Raw genomic sequence first — 8,133 nt, 5'->3', positions numbered from 1 at the left:
TCTTCTAGATGCTATTCTGTACCTTTAGCAGTATATAAATGTGCTAACGGTAACTGAGTATAGTGGGTCTTAGTTATCTGAGTGTTCAGCAGCAGAGTCCCCTCTTTGGTTATATTAGAGGAAAATGAAAGTGAGGGCAACAGTAAAAATGTCTGCTAATAAATATTTAAGCATATATGGTCTTTACTGTGTTGAAGATATTTCTTCTATATTCAATTTAAGAGATTTCTTTTATCATAAATAGATGTTGAATTTTGTCAAATGCTTTTTTGGCCTATGCTAAGATGATATGATTTTTATCTTTCATTCTCTTAATGTGGTGTACCACATTTATTGGTTTGTATATGTTGGACCATTTTCACTTCCCAGGGATGAATCCCACTTGATAATGGTGAATGTTTTTTTAAATGTGCTGCTGAATTTGATTTGCTAGTGTTTTGTTGAGGATCTTGACATCTACATTCATCAGGGATACCGGCCTATATGGTTTTTTTTTCTTCGTGTGATGTCCTTATCTGGCTTTGGTATCAGGGTAATGCTGAGTTTGGGAGTGTTCCCTCCTCATCAGTTTCTTGAAAGAGTTTGAGAAGGATGGGCAGTACTAATCATTTAGCAGTATATGCATCTATCAGATCATTAGGTCATAGACCTTAAACTTATACAGTGTTGTCTGTCAATTCTATGTCAAAAAAAAAAAAAAAAAAAAACAGGAAAAAAGAAGAGTTACTCCATTAGCTCTCCCCAGCCTCCCAAATCCTTCTCTGCTTAACACTTGTGTCTGTTCTCTTGGTCTTGCCTGATTGTCACAAGCTGCAAAGAGAAATTGAAACCACAACTCAAAACAATTGCAAAAGGCTTTCAGAAATGAATGACTTGAATAATAAAGGATCAGTAGAGTACATTTGAAATAAGGATAAAGCTCTCAGATAGTTCTTAGAAATAATCCTCTTTAAAAGCTTTAACTTTAGGGCGCCTGAGTGGCTCAGTCCTTAAGCGTCTGCCTTCGGCTCAGGTCATGATCCCAGGGTCCTGGGATCGAGCCCCACATCGGGCTCCCTGCTCGGTGGGAAGCCTGCTTCTCCCTCTTCCACTCCCCCTGCTTGTGTTCCTGCCCTCGCTTTCTCTGTCTCTGTCAAATAAATAAAATATTAAAAATAAATAAATAAATAAAAGCTTTTAACTTTAAAAGCCATCTAAACTGAGGGTTTTAGAGGGGAGGGGGATGGGGGGATGGGTTAGCCCGGTGATGGGTATTAAGGGGGGCACGTACTGCATGGAGCACTGGGTGTTATACGCAAGCAATGAATCATGGAACACTACATCAAAAACTAGTAATGTATGGTGACTAACATAACATAATAAAATTAAAAAGAAAAATAAAAAGTAAAAGCCATCTAAAGTTGAAAGTGAGGTGGAAGATATTACATTATGTAATTCTATTGAAATTGCTTAGCAAAAAGAAAATTTGGACTTGGTTCATTCTTGGTTTTTTCGAACAAGTTATGTCAGAATTGCAAATTCTAGGTGTTATTTATAAAATCAAATAGACATATTTTACTAATTTCCAGTTACTTTGAAGTCCAAATTAAAGGCTTTTTTCTTAGCCTCCCATTATTTATAGTTTAATTTTGGCCTTGTTTTATTTACTTTATTTTTTTTTTTAAGATTTTATTTATTTGAGAGAGAGAGCATGAGCAGAAGTGGGGGGAGAGGGAGAGGGAGAAACGCACTCCCCACTGATTGCGGAGCCTGAGTCGGGGCTCTATCCCAGGACCCTGAGATTATGACCTGAGCTGAAGTTGGGCACTTAATGGACAGAGCCACCCAGGCACCCCTTAGGCCTGTTTTAAATGGCAACAGAGAAAGAATTAGTATCTAAAATTACACTGGTGAGAAGTAAGAGCATGGTTGTTAATTCACCCCCCTGAGAAGATATGAGGACTTCCTACCTTTCATTCTTCCAGAGGTGAAGTCAAATGAAGCTGACAGTACTACCAATTGTACTGATTTTTGTAGTAACAGCCAGAAGGAAAGATGGGCCTATATGCCATGGGAAGTGGCTTAAGAAGTGCCTTGCCAATTTTATTCATTTTTCTAAATATTCAGATTTCAATGTTTATGATAATCTATTAAAAATTCTATTCTAATTTCTGCTTTTCTCCTCATTCCTTTGTTCCTTTGATTTTAAGTTTGTTTTGTTGATATTTTTTCACCTCAAGTTAGTAGCTTAGTTAACTACTTTTCTCTCTCTTCAGAACTTTTTTTTCTAATTTACCTATTTAAAGATATGAACTTCCCAGTGAGTATCAGCTGCTACCTTGAAGAGTTTTGGATATATGCAGTTTGGGTTGTCATTTAGTGTCGACTTCAGAGTTGGGGACCTGGGGCAGCGAAGGAACGGAGAAAAAGAGACGACAGTAGAGCGAGGCACAGGGGACCCCGAGCAAACAGCCCGAGGTGCCGAGGTTTATTTTCCATCCTCTTATATACCTTCTACGGCAGGGGCATAGTAAGGCACATTCCTCCATGTATACAGGATAAGTCAAGCACGTAAGAATCTTTAAAACAGAATAAAGGAACAAAGAGGGGAGTGCCCGGTGTGCTGGTTACAGGACAAGGGAACAAAGGGGGGAGTGCACAATGTGCTGTTCACAGCTGGCTTCCTATCTACTAAACATCTTCTGCTGCGGACTTTAGAACAGACCACACACATCCCAGGAGCATTTCACTCTGATCCTTTCGGGTTATTTTTAACCCTGCAAGCTCAAGTTTTCTCAGAGATCTCGGAGTCTGAGCGAACACGCACCAGTGGTTGTTGTGGTGTTCTGTTTCCCACAATTTAGTTCTAAATCACTTTCAATTTCCATTTTGGATTCTTACAAGTCATTTAGAAGGATGTTATCACATCTCTAGGTGCATTGTTTTTGGCTACCATTTTGATTGTTGATTTCTATTGTGTGATACTTCTTTTTCTGGTCTGCTGAGTTGTTCTGTAGTTGAGCACTTAGTATATTTTTATAAATATATACATTTGAGAAGAATATGTGTGATTTGGTTGTCGTTCTGTAACTATGTGCATAGTCAAGCTTGTTAATGTTTTGATTCAAGTTTTCAAGCTTTCTTGTTTTTTTGTGCCCCTGACCTTATGAGTTCTGATAGAGTCGTTTTAATGTCTCCCACAATTATTGTGAATTTACTAAGTTGTCCATGCAATTTTATGATTTGATGCTTTACACATTTAGAAATCATTTTGTTTAGTGAATAAAATTCCTGTCTTGTCTTCTAGATAGCACTCCTTTTGTCAGTGTGCCATGACATTCCCTATCATACTGATGATTTGTTTTGCCTAATAATATATCTACATTATTAATTTTTAATTTTTAATTGTTTTTGTGTGTGTCTTCCTCTTCCCTTATATTCAGCCTACCGAAGTTGTTTTCCCATGTTTGATTTAAATCCATTACAAGGATTTACAGGGAGATTTTGAACCTTTCATATCACCTATGCCTTTAATTTAATCTTGCCAACTTCTGTTATTTTTTTCTCTAGAGCAGTGTGCTTTCTATAGTCCCTCCTCCCTCCCTTTTTGGCTTTTTGTTGGATTTATTGAATTTGTTTCTTTTTATCTTCTGTTTTCAAATGGCTAATTTTCCATTCTATTCTAATTTTCTAATATTCTAATTTTTATTCTGCAGATTTCTCTTAAATTTTCAAATATTTAAATTCTTATAATTTTCTTTTTTCTTTTTTTAAATATTTATTTGAGAGAGAGAGTGAGAGAGAGAGAGCAACAAGAGGGGAGCGGGTCAGAGGGAGAAGCAGACTCCCCGCTGAGCAGGGAGCCAGATGTGGGACTTGATCCCGGGACTCCAGGATCATGACTTGAGTGGAAGGCAGTTGCTTAACCAACAGAGCCAAACAGGTGCCCCTAAATTCTTATAATTTTCTAATAAATGTGTAAGTATAACTCTCCAGAAAAAAGACAAAACAGTCAACATGGTTTCATTACTGTCCACTCTTTCCTCTTGTCTTTTCAAACTCTAATGCTGCTACTCCTCAGTATTTTGGTTATAGATTTTTATAAGCTTGATATTTTAAAATACTTAAATTTCACAGTGAGTTTCCTGAATTTTGTTTTGCTTTGTTTACCATTGCTTCTTGCATCCTCTTAATTAGTTCTAGTTTTTTTGTTGTTACTGTTGGAACAAATCTTTTATTAGCTCTTTCAGAAAGTGTTCACATGTGTTTGAGTTCTGGTATGAAAATGTTTCTCTCTTTCTTTAATGAGATGTACAGTTGTATATTCAAAGTTTGTCTCTTTTTATCTCTTCCAATTTTAAGCTCTCTTCACAGACTTTTTATTTGTAATGTTTTGCCTAGAAGCCTAATGCCAATTTTTAAAATTATTATAAGCGATCTGGCTTTTCGCTCTATCTTTGGTCTGAAATTACACTCTTTATGTGCCTAGGAATGGGTGTTTTTAATCTTGGTTTGCATTGTAGTTTTTGGCCATTTCAATCTAGAATAGTGTGAATATTTTCATCTTGGAGAAATTCCTAAGCATTATATTTTCTCTCTCAATTATTTCTATGATGTCTTTTTGAAAGTCCTTTTATATGGATATTGAAAATTCTGGATTTATTCTGCATTCCACTTAACGTTTTCCCATACTTTTTAGGATGTTAGCACCTGTTCTATATTTTGGGAGGACTCTTAGTCTCATTTTTCAAAGTTTAAATATTTAGTAATAATGTAAAAATCTCATTTTGCCATATATTCATTGTATATTAATGAATATTGTTATTTAAACATCATTGCATATGGGTGGAGCCATTTGACTCCTTCTGGGCATTATATTGGGCTACATTTCTAGGCCTGGACTCTTAATTTTTCCTTACCATTCTGCATGCTCTTTTTCTTTATCAGCCATCCAGACACACAGCCAGTAGATGATTAGAAACTGGATTCCTGAGTCACCAATTGAAGGAGAACATCCTGACCAGGAACGTCTACATTGGACTTTACATGAATGAGAAATAAACATTGACTGGGTAAGTTACTGAGATTTGGGAATTGTCTCCTGAAGTATATGGTGTTCTTTGATGCAGATAATATACTGCCATAGGTAGTATAATGCTAACATATGATAATATTAGGTAAAATTAAAAATCTAACATAATCTTATTTGCATCTTGTTTCTTCTTACCCCGTGGTTTCAGACTTGACTGTCTTATCAGAATGGTGTAAAGTTGGTTTACTTGTTTGTGCCTTTACTGTAATTATCACTGTATAATTCAACACCAAACACAATTCGTTACTCAGTATAAGTTTTCAATAGCTGCTTTAAAAATGAAGTAAGGGTATTTTGTATCTTAGGAATAGATTTTTAAGCTTATGTAAAATCAATAATTCAAGTAAGTTTACTCCATTTGAGAATTTGAGTTTTTGCCATATGTACATTTTTATAGACTTTTTAGAGATTATTTTACAACCTGATATATTTGTGTGTGTTTTTTTAGTTTAAATGCATTCTTATTTTAGACAACCTACAGGACATGTTTGTTTGTTTGTTTGTTTGTTTGTTTGTTTCTTAAAAACGATGGCTCCACTCCAAATAGGTCAAGGTCGAAATAAATGAAGAGCTCAAGGTGGCATCAGTCCCATTCGTCTAGGTCCTGGTGTCGTGTGGCTGAAGAGCTGCAGCTTCTTATGGCAACAGGTGATACATCCAAAGTCATAGCCAAGTTCATTAACATGTTTCCATTTCTACACCATCCTTAAAGGAAATCCTATATGGGGTCACACCACCCCCAGAATAGTCCAGCAGAGCAACCATGCCATCTCGGTTCATGTTTTCATCAACAGAGAACGGGTAGTTTTTGCACTTAGCGAGGATGTGCTTGATTTGTTCTGCAGCCTCTGTCATAAAAGGTTTTACTCTTTCTAGCCTCTGTTCTTCAAGTTTGCCTTTGATCGATTTCATGTCATCTCTGACGTACTTCTTGTAGGCTTCTTCGGTGCAGCTGGTTTCTGCCAGTGATGGTTCAGGACAGTATCAACACCAGGCATGACTGTGCTTTCTGTACCTCCACCCTCGGAGGTGGAGGCATTTCCCCCAGTGAGCGAGTCATCAGTGTTACCCTCCGTCCTCCTGACCATCCTTCCCTCCACCTCCAGGCACAGCCCCTGTGCCATCTCCCAGATCTTGTAGATGGTGGACAACATCTCATCCTAGCAGATGAGGTCCTGGGAGTTGATCATGATGGTGGCTGGAGAGGAAGGATGGTGGTGCTAGCTTAGCAGGAGCCGGGAGCTCTGAGCAAACGTGGTGCAGCCAGAGCAGCACTCCAGGGTAGGGAGGAGTGGGTGGAAAAATGCTACAACCAGATATATTTGATTAACTCCCACCTCTTGAATGGTCTATAATATGGAATTTCACTGTTCCATAATTTAGAGTTAAAGGTGATAACATATTTTAAAAATACTTAGTTTTTGCCAAACTATATTTAGTTTAATTTACACTCAGTATGTTGTAAAATATAAATAGAGCAAAATTTATAACATGAAATATACTAAGTACAGTGATGGATACCAAGGAAATGGTAATGACCGGTACAGTGATAATGGATGATGATGATAATACCTGTATTAGGACAGATTTAGGTCTCCTAGGGCAGTGTGGTAACTGCTAAATCTCAGTGGTGATGCAGTGTTTTATTTCTCATTGAAAGTACATGTCCGAAATAGGGCAAGGAGGAACCCAGTGCCACATGGTTACTAAGAGACCCAGGCTTGGAAAGAAGCATGAACTTGTCGTAATGCTGACTCAACATGGTCTTCTGGGGTTGCCACAGCAGGGGAAGAGAGAGCTGGGAGGCTGGACAGGGTGTTTTTCACTCTTTCTCTCACTAAGTTACTCATGTCACTTCAGTATACATTTGACTGGCTGGAGCTCTTCTTATAGCCGTGCCCATCCAAGATGGCTGCAAAGTCAGCCTTCCATGAGTCAAGGGAGAGGGGAATAATTTATGGGTGGGCACTAATAATGTGTCCAAAATAGCTACCATTTACTGAAAGTACAGTATGTACACTATTACAGAGCTACCTTATGTGGTTCTTACTTTTAATTTTGTCATTTTACAGGTGAGGAAACTGAACCCTAAAGATGTTAAATAACTCACCCAAAGTTTGAGTTAATAAGTGGAAGATCCAGAACTTAAAACCATGTCTGTATTAGTAGAAGGACCATACTCTTATTCACTACAATATTTCACCTCTTCACGAGAAATACTCACCAGTTACGTTAATATTGTCCTGACTGATAGATTTCCCAATTGTCAGGAACATTGAAGGAAGATTGAAGTGACCAGACTGACTCCCTGTTTTTAACCCTTTCCAGCCCTCATGCTTGGGTCCAGGACCAGAGACCTCAGATTGAAGCCTTCCTTACACTGACTATGAGACCAATCCCTATGTCAAGCCAGAGCAGTTCAAAAGAAGACAAGTCGCCAACAAGGTCAGTCCTGTGCCAACTCTGCCCTTCTAAGAATGTTTTATGTTTTGTTTTGTTCATGTGTCCAAACCCCAAGCTTCTCTTGTAAGTCTGACACAATGTGGTAGAAACAGTGTGGGCTTTGCTCACTGTCCAACCTGGGCTTAGTTCCAGGTTCCAACACTTACTAGCTATGTGACCTTGGGAAAATTACTTCCCAGAGATTCTGTATTTTTCATTTGTAAAACGAAAGCAATAATGATAAATATTATTGTTAAAGCTGACATTTTTTGGGCACTTATATTGCCGCCCCTGGGCTAAGTGCTTTAGCATAAATTATCTTATTTAATTCCTCATTATCCCCCTGAAGTAGGTACTATTATTCTGAATATATTATACATGAGAAATTATATAATTTGCCGACACTTAACCAGCTAATAACTGACTAAGGATTCAAACCTAGAATTCACTAACTCCAGAACTATAGTCATTACTTCTAAAAAGTATTTATTAACGAGGAAATTATGTCTGTATTCACTTATTTACTCCCATTTTCTCCAGTAATTTGATGTTTACTTGTTCAACTATACTCAAGTCATAAACTTAAAACCCAGTCTAATGTCCTACTCTAGCATCTTGCC

General features: G+C 37.5%; 1 pseudogene; it reads right to left on the bottom strand.

Moving 5' to 3' along the window:
• Positions 1–5,749: 5,749 nt before the first annotated feature.
• Positions 5,750–6,261, bottom strand: LOC112812890 (translationally-controlled tumor protein-like; annotated as a pseudogene).
• Positions 6,262–8,133: the final 1,872 nt, after the last annotated feature.

The sequence above is a fragment of the Callorhinus ursinus genome, unplaced genomic scaffold (genome assembly GCF_003265705.2).
Source record: "Callorhinus ursinus isolate GAN/ISIS: 27379988/994484 unplaced genomic scaffold, GSC_fseal_2.0 scaffold16, whole genome shotgun sequence".
Lineage (NCBI taxonomy): Eukaryota > Metazoa > Chordata > Mammalia > Carnivora > Otariidae > Callorhinus > Callorhinus ursinus.
The sequence above is the reverse complement of the archived record's forward strand: the minus strand, read 5'-3'. Positions and strand labels throughout refer to the sequence as shown.